Source organism: Phascolarctos cinereus, unplaced genomic scaffold (assembly GCF_003287225.1).
Source record: "Phascolarctos cinereus isolate Bilbo 61053 unplaced genomic scaffold, phaCin_HiC Scaffold_726;HRSCAF=1367, whole genome shotgun sequence".
Lineage (NCBI taxonomy): Eukaryota > Metazoa > Chordata > Mammalia > Diprotodontia > Phascolarctidae > Phascolarctos > Phascolarctos cinereus.
Window position 1 is genome coordinate 298365176 of NW_027556098.1, and position 13478 is coordinate 298378653.

Here is a 13478-nt window from a genome sequence, read left to right on the forward strand (position 1 = left end):
CTGCTTCTCTCTTTTTCTTTGGCTCTGCTCTATTTTCTCTACAAAGGCTACAGGGTTTAGAAAATACCAATTCAGACAAATAGTTCAAGACTAAATCTGATTAGTGGCTGGCTGTCATAGTTCCCAAGCTGAGGCAAATCTAATAAAGACAAATTTAAATGTTTCCACTTGGAAAAAAGAAACCAACTTTGCAAGTATAATAGTATGGGAAAGTGTCTAGAAAGACATTAATCCTAAAAAATAATCTGGAGCTTTTAGAGGACTCCAAATTCAATATGAGTCAACAAAGAGATATAACACCCAAGAAAGCTAATGCAATCTTAGACTGCATTAAGATCAGTGAATCAAGAGGCATTCATTAAGCTCCTACTACATGCCAGGCCTTGGGATAGGCGTTGAGATACAAATACAAAAATATGAAACTATTCCTACTCTTCCCTTACAGCCTTTGGAGGAGTAGGACTGATAGGTTTTTGTCCAGTAGCCACTACACCTAGCACAGTGCCTTGTACATAATAGGTGTCCAATAAATACTTGATGAATTGAATTGGTCTTAACATTTCTATAATTTTAAGTGGTCGGCAAATGAACTATAAGCAAAATCTCTTTTACTGTGTTTCCTGAAAATAAAAGGAGAAAAATCCAACAAATAGAAAATAAGAGCTAAAAATTTCCATTCTTTTTTCAATGGCTCTAATTTTATCTTTTTTTTCCACAATATATTTTTACCTACATTCTTGCATTTTGCTGTAAAGGAAATCCATAGGCCAGCAACAAAGAGTGGAACAGGATTTTCAGCTATGAAACTGCTACTCTTCTCTATCTGCCAGTTCCTCTTTAGAAAGTGACATCAGCTGGTTGTCTCCCTTCTACACCTCCTCCCTCCACCCAGTTTTCTGCACTTTGGCAGAGAAAAAAATCCTTTTACAATTAATTTGTCTCTTGACATCTTAAATATACAGCACTGATAATCACTCTGTGTAGTCTACAATTGGTTAGGCTATTTAGGGAGTGCTCAATTTTATTATTGATAAAATTGAATAGAAATAATTTCCATTTAAGAGAGAGAAAGAAATGCAAAGAGAAAGAGAAAGTAAAGGGAGACAGAAACAGGTAGAGAAAAGGAGGAAGGGAGAAGGAAGAGAGGAGAAAGAGAGAGAGGGAGAGGGAGAGGAAAAAGGATTGGGAGGGAGAGCGAGTACAGTCAGGGAATGGGAAGAAGAAGGATATGAGAAGGAAAAGACCTAAAGGATAATTTTAATCCATTTTCTGAATTTCTATGCTGTGCACAATGGAGTATGCTTGTACTCCTGAAGCCTAGAAGTGTAAATATTCAGCCTGAAACTAACAAGACAATCTGAGTAAGCTGGGAGTTGTTTTAAATAACATACCTGATGAAGAAAGACATCTAATCATGGACTTGAACAAATGATCAAATGTTTATTCAGAGACTGTATATTTAGACACTGATCAGTTCAGTCACCTTTGGTAGTCTCAGAAGCACATTATGAAGTTGAAGTTCCCCTGTTGGTTCTAGTGCTCTGTCTGATTATACAATCCATTCCTTCTGCAGCAAAGGACTCATATGGAAGCTTAAATTCTACGTAAACATAAATTAATACCCAGGGTAGCTGATTTGCTGATGCACAGACATATTTAGCAGCATGCATTATAAGTATTAAGAAGCCATGGAAATGTCAGTTTACTGTATCCTTATTCATTTCTACAAACCTCAATGCTCTCCTTTACCTGAGTGGATTTTAAAAGAATAGTCAGCACCATGGATAGGCCTACAAACATCAGTAACATGCATGCTATTACTGCCTACATATCCATGGCCCTGAAGGACTAAGAGTACATGGAAATGAGGCCTCATTCATTAGGCTTGGCCTAGCTGCCATCACAGCTGACAATCCCTAACTCCCAGGAGATAAAAATATCCTTGTAAGCTGGTAAACAGGAGGCAATTATTATTTATCACAAATGGTTGAGCAGAATGGTGGCAGAACAGCTTCCATCAACAAAAGTCCACCTCCAGCACTCAGAATCAAGCATCCTGAAGATGAGGTAAAATGTTCAAGCCTACAAATGTGATGAAGATATGTGTATTGGGCTTCGTGCATGCTCTATCCATTTTCTAAGTCTAAAATTTTGATGGAAATATTGGCTAAAACTTTTAATGATGGAAAAGTGATAACAATATGGTGTAATGAACCTTGCTAAGGCCTTGGTTTTAATTCCAGCTCTACCAATTACTGACTGGACTTTGGCAAATCATTTATACTCTCTGGGTCTCAGTTTATTCATCTGTAAAATGACAGGCTTGGTCTGGATGACTTCTAAGGTTTCTTATTTTTCTTATGATCCTCTATGTCTATGGTTGTAGAACTTCTGGGCATGGATAAACCAACACCTATCTTCTTAGCACAACTGAATAGGCCTTGATCTGAAGGGCTTTTAGACTGAGCAGTCTACTGCCTCCTCCCTTCACTAAGCTCCCTAACCCAACAATGAGGCTAAGACCCCTAAATCATGACAATATGGCAGCTCAGACAGTTGAGGGCTATGCCTGCATAAACTGTCTAACTTAAAACTTCTTTCCATCTGCTTTCATCAATAGACCTCACAGTTATCTCACTGGACTAATTCCCCAAATGTTACTGTACTACAATGCCCTTCTACTCTTCCCATTCCTGTGACAGTGAACAGCTAGCTACCAAGGAAGAACCCTGCCTCCCCAACCTCAGTTGTTGTCTCCCTTATTTCCATCCCCCTTCAACCCAATCATCTTAGATTCCATTCCAGACCACATTCCAGATCGACCTCCCCCTTCAACTACGCTCTTTTGAATGCCTGTTCTATAATTATCTTGCTCTCATTAATTTTTTAACACTTCAATTTTTTTAAAATTTTCAGTTTTGAATTCTTTCCTTCCCACCCACCCCAACTCATTGTAAATGTGTATAGTCAACCAAAACAAATTGCTGCATTAGGCATGTGTTTTCTTCTTGAATATCTTTTCTTCTTATTCCTTTAATCTTTCGGCATTCTCTGAGACCTGTCCCTGCCTGGTGACTCTATTTTCTATGCCATCCTTTCCAGTACTAGTTGCACTTTTTTATTCATATCCTTTTACTCACTGATGGTGGCGGTAGTAACACTTGCCACTTGTCAATTCCAAATTCTCCCTTAAACACTACTTCTCAGCAATCTCTCATCCTTTCAGGCTCATTTGACATAAATTTATCACCCAATCCAGATTCTGATAGATTTTATCTACCCAGAACACAATCTCGCTTTTCTCTCACCCAGGCCATCATTTCTTATGGCACAGTAGTATTCCGTCGCAATCATATGCCACAGCTTGTTTGTCCATTCCCTAATTGATGAGCGTCCCCTTAATTTCCAGTTTTTTTGCACCATGAAGAGAGCTATCATAGGTATTTTAAAACAAATGGAATATTTTCCTTTTTCCCTGATCATCTGGGGAAATAGGTCTAATAGTGGTATTGAAGCGTCAAAGGGTATACAAACTTTTATATCTGGGCATAATTCCAGATTGTTCTCCAAAATGGTTGGTTCAGTTCACAGTTGTACCAACAGTGAATTAGTGTACCAGTTTTTCCACATCTCCTCCAACATCTGTCTCTTTCCCCTTCTATCATTTTAGCTAGACTGACAGGTATAAAATGATATTTCAAAGTTGCTCTAATTGGCATTTCTCTAATCAATAATGATTTAGAGGATTTTTTTCCATATGACTACATATATATATATATATATATATGTGTGTGTGTGTGTGTGTGTGTGTGTGTGTGTGTGTGTGTGTGTGTGTAGTTTTGATTTCTTCATTGAGAACCTGCCTGTTCATATCCTTTGACCATTTATCAATTGTGGAATGACTCATTCTTATAAATTTGACAGAGTTCTTTATACAGTGAGATATGAGATCTTTATCTAAGAAACTGTCTATAAAATCCCCCCCACCTGAATTTTCTGCTTTCTTTCCAGTCTTGTCTACATTGGTTTTACTTGTATGAAAACTTTTTAGTTCAATATAATTCAAATTTTCAGATTTTATACTTCAAAATACTTCTATCATTTATTCATTAATTCTACAAGTCAGATAGGTAATATGTCCCATGTTCTTCTAATTTCCTTGTGTTATCTCCCCTTTATATCTAGGTCATGTATCTATTTTGATCTTGGTAAATGGTGTAAAACACTGATCTGTGCCCAATTTCTGTCAGAATGCTTTCCAGCTTTCCCAACAATTTTTATCAAAAAAATGAATTCTTATCTCAAAACTTTAAATCTTTACATTTCTCAAACACAAGGTTACTATAATTATTTTCTATTGTGTATTGTATGTCTACTTTGTTTCATGGATCTACCTTCTATTTCTTAGCCACAAAGTAGTTTTGATAACTACTGCCTTATAATATAGTTTAAGATCTGGTACTGCTAAATCTCCTTTGTTTACATTTTTTTTTCACTAGTTCCTTTGCTATTCTTGATCTTTTGTTCTTCCAAATGAATTTTTTTTATTATCTTTTATAATTCAGTAAAATAAATTTTAATAATTTAATTGGGATGTATTGAATAAATTAGTTTAGGTAAAATCATTTTTATTATATTAGCTTTGCTGAACTAGAAATAATAAATATTTCTCCAATAATTTAAATCTGACTGTATAGAAGAAGTGTTTTGTAATCATTTTCATGTAGATTCTGGTTTGTTTTGGCAGATATACTCCTAGGTTTTTTATACTGTCTACAATTATTTTAAATGGGGTATTTCTTACTATACCTTCTTGCAGGATTTTGTTAGTGATATGAAGAAATGCTGATGATTTATGTAGGCTTATTTTATATTCTGTTACTTTGCTTTCCAGTACAATACTGATTAATATTGATGACAGTGAGCATCCTTGTTTTATACCTGATCTTACTGGAAAGGCTTCTAGCTTATCCCCATTACAAAAAAAAAATGCTTGCTGATAGTTTTAGGTAAATATTTCTTTTGATTTTAAGGAAATATTCATTTATACCTATTCCTTCAAGTGTTTTTAATAGGAATCAGTGTTGTATTTTGTCAAAAGCTTTTTCTGCATCCATTGATATAATCATGTGATTTTTATTTTTTTTGTTATTGATATAATAAATTATATTAAGTAACTCCTTTAAAAGTAGAATTGGCCAAATGGAAAAAGAGGTCCAAAAGCTAACTGAAGAAAATGATTTGTTAAAAATTACAATTGGACAAGTGGAAGCTAATGACACTATGATATATCAAGAATCAGTCCAACAAAATCAAAAGAACAAAAAAAAAATTACAATTGAAATACCTCATTGGAAAAACAACTGACCTGGAAAAGAGATCCAGGAGAGAGAACTTAAAAATTATTGGACTATCCAAAAGCCATGATCAAAAAAAGAGCCTAGAAATCATCTTTCAAGAAATTATCAAGGAAAACTGTTTTGATATTCTAGAACCAGAGATTAAAATGGAAATTGAAAGAATCCACTGATCACCTCCTAAAAGAGATACCAAAATGAAAACACCTGGGAATATTATAGCCAAATTCTAGAGTTCCCCAGTCAAGGAGAGAATATTGAAAGTAGCCAGAAACAATTCAAATATTGTGGAGCCACAGCTAGGATAACACAAGATTTAGCAGCTTCTACATTAAAGGACAAGAGGGCTTGGTATATGATATTCTGGAGGGCAAAGGAGTTAGGATTACAACCAAGAATCACCTACCCAACAAAACTGAGTATAATCTTTCAGGAAGAAAAATTGACATTCAATAAAATTGGGGACTTTCAAGCATTCCTGATGAAAAGACCAGAGATGAATAGAAAATTTGACTTTCAAATACAAGACTAAAGAGAAGCACAAAAAGGTAAAGAAGAAAGTGAAATCATAAGGGCCTTATTAAGGCTAAACTGTTTACATTTCTATATGGAAAGATGATATTTGTAACTCATAACTTTCTCATTGTTGGGGCAGTTAGAATTAAGGGGTGAGAAAGAGGAATGCACTGGGAGAAATAAAAGGAGAGGGGTAGAATGGGGTAAATTATCTCACATAAAAGAGGCAAGGAAAAGATTTTACAGTGGAGGGGAAGATGAGGGGACATGAAGGCAAGTGAGTGAAACTGGCTCTCATCAGAATCGGCTTAAAGAGGGAATAACATACCCACTCAGTTGGGAAAATAGGAGGAGAAGTGATAAAAGAAGGGGGTGACAGAAGGGAGGGCAGATTGAGAGAGGCAGTAGTCAGAAACAAAACATTTTCTGGGAAATACAGGATGAAAGGAGAGAAAGAATAGAATAAAAAGGGCAGGGTAATAGGGTGGAGGGAAATACAGTTAACAATAGTTACTGTGAAAAAAATTAAAGCAAATTTATCTGAAAAAGGCCTCATTTCTCAAACATATAGAGAACTGAGTCAAATTTATAAAAAGAGAAGCCATTCCCCCAGTAGATAAATGATCAAGAGGAATGAACAGTTTTCGTATGAAGTAATCAAAGCTATCTATAGCCATATGAGAAGGTTCTCTAAGTCACTATTGATTGGAGGAATGCAAATTGAAACAATTCTGAAGACAGAAAAGGAGAATGACAAATGTTGGAGGGGTGTGGGGAATATGAGACATCAATGCATTGTTGATGGAGTGGTGAAATGATTCAACCATTCTTTAGAACAATTAGGAACAATGCCCAAAAAGTTATAAAATCATGCATACTCTTTGACCTAGCAGTGCCATTACTTGGTCTGTATCCAAAAAGATATAAAAAGGAAAAAGATCTAGAAGCACAGAAATATTTGTAGTAGCTCATTTCTGGTTGCAGGGAGTTGGAAATTGAGAGGATATCCATCAATTGGGGAATGGCTGAAAAAAGTATGTTATGTGATTGTGATGGAATACGATTGTGCTATAAGAAGTGATGAGCAGGATGCTGTCAGAAAACCTAGAAAAACTTACATGAGCTGATAAGAAGTGAAACATATTGTGTACAAGGTAAGATATATACTGAAAGATGATCAGCTGGGAATAACAACTATTCTCAGCAACACGATGATTCAAGACAAATCTGAAGAACTTATGGTGAAAAATGCTTCTATCCCCAGGCAAAGAACTGATGGTGTCAGAATACAGATTGAAGCATACCTTTGTTTTTACGTTATGTTTCTTGAGTTTGTTTTTTTTTGGGGGGGAGGAGGGTCTATGTTTTCTTTCACAACATGACTAATATGGAAATATATTTTGCATGACTACACATGTATAACCTATATTGAATTGTTTGCCTTCTCAATGAAGGGGTTGGGCAGGGAGGAAGGGAGATAATTTGGAACTCAAAGTTTTAAAAACAAATGCTTAAAAATTGTTTTTACATGTAATTGGGAAAAATAAAATACTAAATAAATTTTTAAAAATTTAAAAAATAAAATAGCTGTAGACAATATGAAACATTTGAGTGTCTACTTGCCAGGAACCAAATGAATACAATTATAAAACACTTTTCATACAAATAAAGTCAGATCTAAACAATTGGAAAAAATATCTCTTGCTCATGGATAGGCTGAGCTAACAAGACAATTCCACTGAAATCAATTTACTTATTCAGTGCCACACCAATTGAACTACCAAAAATTATTTTATAGAGCTAGGAAAAACAGTAACAAAATTCATCTGGAAGAACAAAAGGCTGAGAATATCAAAAGAATTAAGGGGAAAAATGCAAAAGAAGGTGGCTTAGCCATACCAGATCTAAAAATTTATTAAAAAGGAGCAATCATCAAAACTATTTGGTACTGGTTACAAAATAGAGTGGTGGATCAGTGGAATAGATTAGGTACACAAGACATAGTAGTAAGTGATTATAGTAATCTACTGGTTGATAAAACTAAATATTCCAGCTTCTGGGATAAAAACTCACTATTTGACAAAAACTGCTGGGAAAATTGGAAAATAGTATGGCAAAAACTAGCATAGACCAACATCTCACACCAAATACCAAGATGAAGTTAAAAATGGTTACATGATTTAGACATCAAGTGTGACACCATAAGCAAATTAGGAGAGCAAGGAATAGTTTACTGGCCAGATCTATGGAGAATGGAAGAATTTATGACCAAACAAGAAATAGAGAACATAATGAAAGGCAAAATGGATAGTTTTGATTACATTAAGTGAAAAAGTTTTTGCACAGACAACACCAGTGAAACCAAGGTTAGAAGGAAAGCAGAAAGAAATAATTTTTATAGGCAGTGTTTCTTATAAAAGCCTCATTTCTCAAATATATAGAGAACTGAGTCAAATTTATAAGAATACAAGTCATTACCCAATTTATAAATGGTCAAAGGATATTTACAGACAGTTTTCAGATGAAAAAATTAAAGCTATCTATAGGCATATGAAAAAATGTTCTAAATCACTATTCATTAGAGAAATGCAATTTAAAACAACTCTGAGGTACCACTTCACACCTCGCAGATGGGCTAATACGACAGAAAAGGAAGATGACAAATGTTGGAGAAGATGTGGGAAAATTGGAGAGCATTGATGCATTGTTGGTGGAGTTGTGAATTGATCCAACCATTCTGGAGAGCAATTTAGAACTATGCCCAAAGGGCTATAAATTGTACATGCCCTTTGATCTAGCAATACCACCACTATGTCTGTATGCCAAAAAAGATCATAAAAGGGAAAAAGGACCTACATGTACAAAAATATTTATAGCAATTCTTTTTGTGGTGGTAAAGAATTGGAAATTGAAGGAATGCCCATCAATTAGAGAATGGCTGAACAAGTTATGGTATATGAATGTAATGGAATACTAATGTGCTATGAGAAATGATGAGCAGGTGGATTAAGAAAAACCTGGAAAGACTTACATGAACAGATGTTGAGTGAAGTGAGCACAACCAGGAGAACATTGTACACAGTAGCCATAACACTGTGTGACGATCAATTATGATTGAATTAGCTCTTCTCAGCAATACAATGATCTAAAACAATTCCAAAAGACTCATGACAGAAAATGGTATCCACATCCAGAAAAAGAAGTGTGGAGTCTGAATGCAAATTGAAGCATATTATTTTCACATATTTTTGTTTTTGTTTTTTTGTGTAACAATCTTTACATGTAATTGGAAAATAAAATACTATTTACCAAAAAAATAGATTAATGGAATTTTATTAATCTTACCTTTTTTTTTAGGATTTCCAATTTGGTGTTTAATTGTGAATTTTTAATTTCTTCTTTGTCTAGTTTATTTTTTAACTTGCATACCCAATTCATTAGTCTGCCTACTCTATTTTACTAATATAAGCATTTAGAGAGATAAATTTTCTCCTGATTACTGTTTTTGCTGTATCCTATAGATTTTAATATGTTGTGTCATTATTGTCATTCTTTTTAATGAAAACTACTGATTGTATGATTTATTCTTAAATCTACTCCTTCTTTAAGGTTGGGTCTGTAATTGCTTTTTGATGTATGTTTCTATAGTCCCTTATTAAATATAGTTTTTATTGCATTGTGATCCAAAAAGGATGCATTTAATATTTTTGTTCTTCTGTATCTATCTATAAAATTTTTATGCCATAACATATGGTCAATTTTTGTTAAAATTTTGTCACTGATAAGAAGGTGTATCTCTTTCTATTACCATTCATTTACCTTCTTGACTTCTTTCTTATTTATTTCATGGCTAGATTTATCTAATTCTGAGAAGGGAAGGTTAAAATCTCTCACTATTATAGTACTATTATCTATTTCCAACTGTAATTCATTTAAAAATTTGGATGCTATAGCATTTGGTGCATATAGACTCAGTATTGATATTGCTTCATGGCCCACATTACCTTTTATCATACTGTAATTTCCCTGTTCATCTCTTTTAATTAAATCTTTTAAGTTTTAACTTTGTCTTAAATCATGATTGCTACCCATTTTTTTAACATCAGTTGGAGCATAATAAATTCTGCTCCAGCTCTTTATTTTAACTCTGTGTGTATCTCTCATTTTTAAATGTTTCCTATAAACAACATATTGTCAGATTCTGATTTTTAGTCCATTCTGTTATCTGTTTCTGTTTTTTGGGTGAGTAAATCTCATTCATATTCAGTTATAATTACTATTTGCATATTTTCCTCTATCCTGTTTTTCTTCACTCATCCTTCTCATACTTTCTTTTTAACCTTTCCCTCCTCGCACATATATTTCTAACCACTACCTCCCAGATCCAGTCCATACCCTTTTAAAGATTCTCTCTGGTATTATCTCTCCTTACCCTAGTATTCCTTAATCTACCCACTGCCTCACCCTCCTACTTCTTGATATACATACCCTTCTAACAGTTTCTCCCTTATCCAGTCTCCTTGTCCTCCTATTTCTTTATAAATTTAGAAGACTTTTACATTCTGTAGATGTATGTTATTCCTTCATTAACCCAGTTCTGATGAGAATAAGGTTCCAGCCCCTACCCCAAATGCTTCCTCTGTAACAGTTCTCACCTTCAAGCCTTATTTGTATGAAATAATTGCTCCATTTTTCCTCTCTGTGCCTGTTTTTATTTTTTAGAATCATCCCATCGTATTAAACTCAATCCCATGCAAGTTCTATGCAGTTCTTTCAAAGTGCCTGAGTAATTACAACATTCTTAAGAATACAGATAACATTCTCACATATAAGAAGTAAACACTTTGACCTTATTGCAGGCCTGCACAACTTGGGGCTTGCAGTACACCAAAGGATTTCTGGTGGTCAGTGAAAAATGTAAAGGAAAATATCCTTTGTATGTAGAGGAAATCCTTTGGATCATGCCACAAGCTTCCTGAGGGACCATAAGAGGCATGCCGGGCTGCCTTATGGAGTCCCTTACAATTGATCTTTAATATTTGCCTTATGTTTCTCTTGGATCTTATATATCAAATTTTCCACTGAATTCTGTCTTTTTTGTCACAAATACATGTAAGTCTTTCAATTCATTAAATCTTTATTTTTTTTCACTCAGGATTATACTCAGCTTTGATGGCTAAGTTATTATCAATTGCAAACTCAGCTCCTTTGCTTTTTGAAATATAATATTTCAAACCCTTTGGTCTTTTAATGGAGAAACGTCTAGATCTTGTGTTATCCTGACTGTAACTCCACAATATTTAAATTGTTTTTTTTTTCTTGTTGCTTGTAGTATTTTCTCCTTGACCTAGGAGCTTCAAAACTCGGCTATACTATTCTTGTGGGTTTTCATCTTGAGATCTCTTTCAGGTGGTGATGATTGGATTTTTTTTTTCTATTTCTATTTTACCTTCTCATTCTAGAACTTCAGGACAATTTTCCTTAATAATTTCTTGGAATATTGTAGCTGGACTCATTTTTTAAGTCATAAATTTCAGGTAGTACAACAATTCATATATTCTTGTTCCTTAATCTGTTCTCCAGATCAGTTTTTTTTAATTGTATGCTTCATATTATCTTCTATTTTTTCATTCTTTTGATTTTGTTTTACTATTTCTTGGTGTTTTATAAGGTCATTAGCTTTCCCTTCCCCAATTCTAGGTTTTTTGTGTTTTTTTTTAAAGGCTATTGGGGTTAAGTGACTTGCCCAGGGTCACACAGCTAGTAAGTGTCAAGTGTTTGGTCAGAGGCCGGATTTGAACTCAGGTCCTCCTGACTCTAGAGCCGGTGCTCTATCCACTGTGCCACCCAATTCTAGTTTTTAAGGAGTCATTTTCTTCTTTAAGCTTTTGGATCTTTTCCCAATTGGTAGACTTTCTTTTCATCATTTTCTGGATTTTTTTAAAAATTGCTCATTTTTTCCCCCTAATTTTTCATCAACTTTTCTATTTGATTTTTAAAGTCTTTTTAAACTCTTCCAAGGAGTATTATTGAGCTTGTGACAGTTTAACATTTCACTCTGAAGTAGGAATAGATTTTTAACATCACTATCTTCTTAGTAGGAACCCAGATCTTTTCTGTCTCCCTAGTAGCTATCTACGGTTGGGTTCTTTCTCCTCTGCTTATGCATTTTTAGTGGGTAATTATTATAGTCAGGTTCTACTCCCAGGGTGTGGGAGATTATGCCTCAGGCTTCAGGTTTTTCTTACGTGGTTTTCTGAGCTCTATCTGGGGGCCCAACTTCGGGCACTCCTCTGTGCCCCTGAGCCATGCTGTCACTGAAAATGCTCTTGTTCCCTGTGGTCCCTCCCATCACTGCAAACTTCAGCTCACTCCTCTGCTCTAGAACCAAAACCAGGGACTCTGCTCTCCTGCATGTGCCCACATCCAGGAAGGTCCCCAGCCCTCTCTTACAATACTCCCTATAAAATGAGCTGGACAAAGAAATGGCAAACCACTACAGTATCTTTGCCAAGAAAATTCTAAATGTGGTCATGAAGAATCAGATATACCTGAAGCAACTGAACACCCATTCAGTGATTAAAGGTGAGGTTATTGTTTGTTGTTGTTTTTCATCCTTCATTCTCAAAAAGGACCAATGACATCAGGAGGGTGATGTCTTGACTTGAAAGTGATGCACTGGTGGACAGAAATTAAGATAATTAAATGAAGACCTTTGACAGATGAGCATACTAAGAGAAAAATCAATTAAGTGTCAAGTTTGTATTAAAGTGATGGATTATACAACAGTGATAGCATCCAGACTCTCTAAACTATGAGATACAGCAAGGTACTAATGGTTAAAAAAAAAGAATCCTGTGAAGGTGAAGTGGTTATTTTATTTGAACTAAATGTTTTCATTGGGCTGGAACCAATGACCATATTTTACATAATTATAACTTTGAATAGCTAACTATATTATAATGTTGTTACATATGTAACATTATAATATACAAAATCTAATATAGTAATACTCATTATAACTTCAAATACATGGGGCTGATTTATGGGATTCATTACTAGCACTCATTGGGACCTAGCAATATAGACTGCCTATGGATTTCACATCTGACTCTCTACACAGTTTCATCAGTATTTCCTAAGCAATGGTGAACATCAAATCATGACTGGATCATGCAATCATAGATTTGGCTCTAAAAGGTACTATAGAGATCATTCAGCCTAACCTTTTTTTTTTTTAACATATGAGGAAACTGAAGCACAAGGGTGAAGGCGCTTCCTAAGTCTCACAGGTAAATGGTCAAGTAGGGACTATAACCAAGGTTCTCTTTGCACTGCACTAAGACCTACAAGAAGAGGCCCCATAGTGTTAAGAGGCAGCAAAATGTGGTGGAATTAGCACTAGACTTAGATTCAGGATTGGCAACCAGACAGTGTTTGACTGGCTTGATTGATATTTTACCACAATAGCTGATTGCCTCTTATTGGCACATCATGTTGGACTTAAAAAAGAAAGTTGATTTTGGTAGCCTCACTTAGAATATAAGTCTTAGTAGCTATGTGACTTTTGGTAAAATAGTTCTTTAGTCTCGGCCCCAGTCCTTC

General features: G+C 34.8%; 1 protein-coding gene across 1 annotated transcript in view; it reads right to left on the reverse strand.

Annotated features, from left to right (window-relative positions):
* GUCY1A2 (guanylate cyclase 1 soluble subunit alpha 2) overlaps positions 1-13478 on the reverse strand; it is a 433766-nt gene that overhangs the window by 12187 nt on the left and 408101 nt on the right.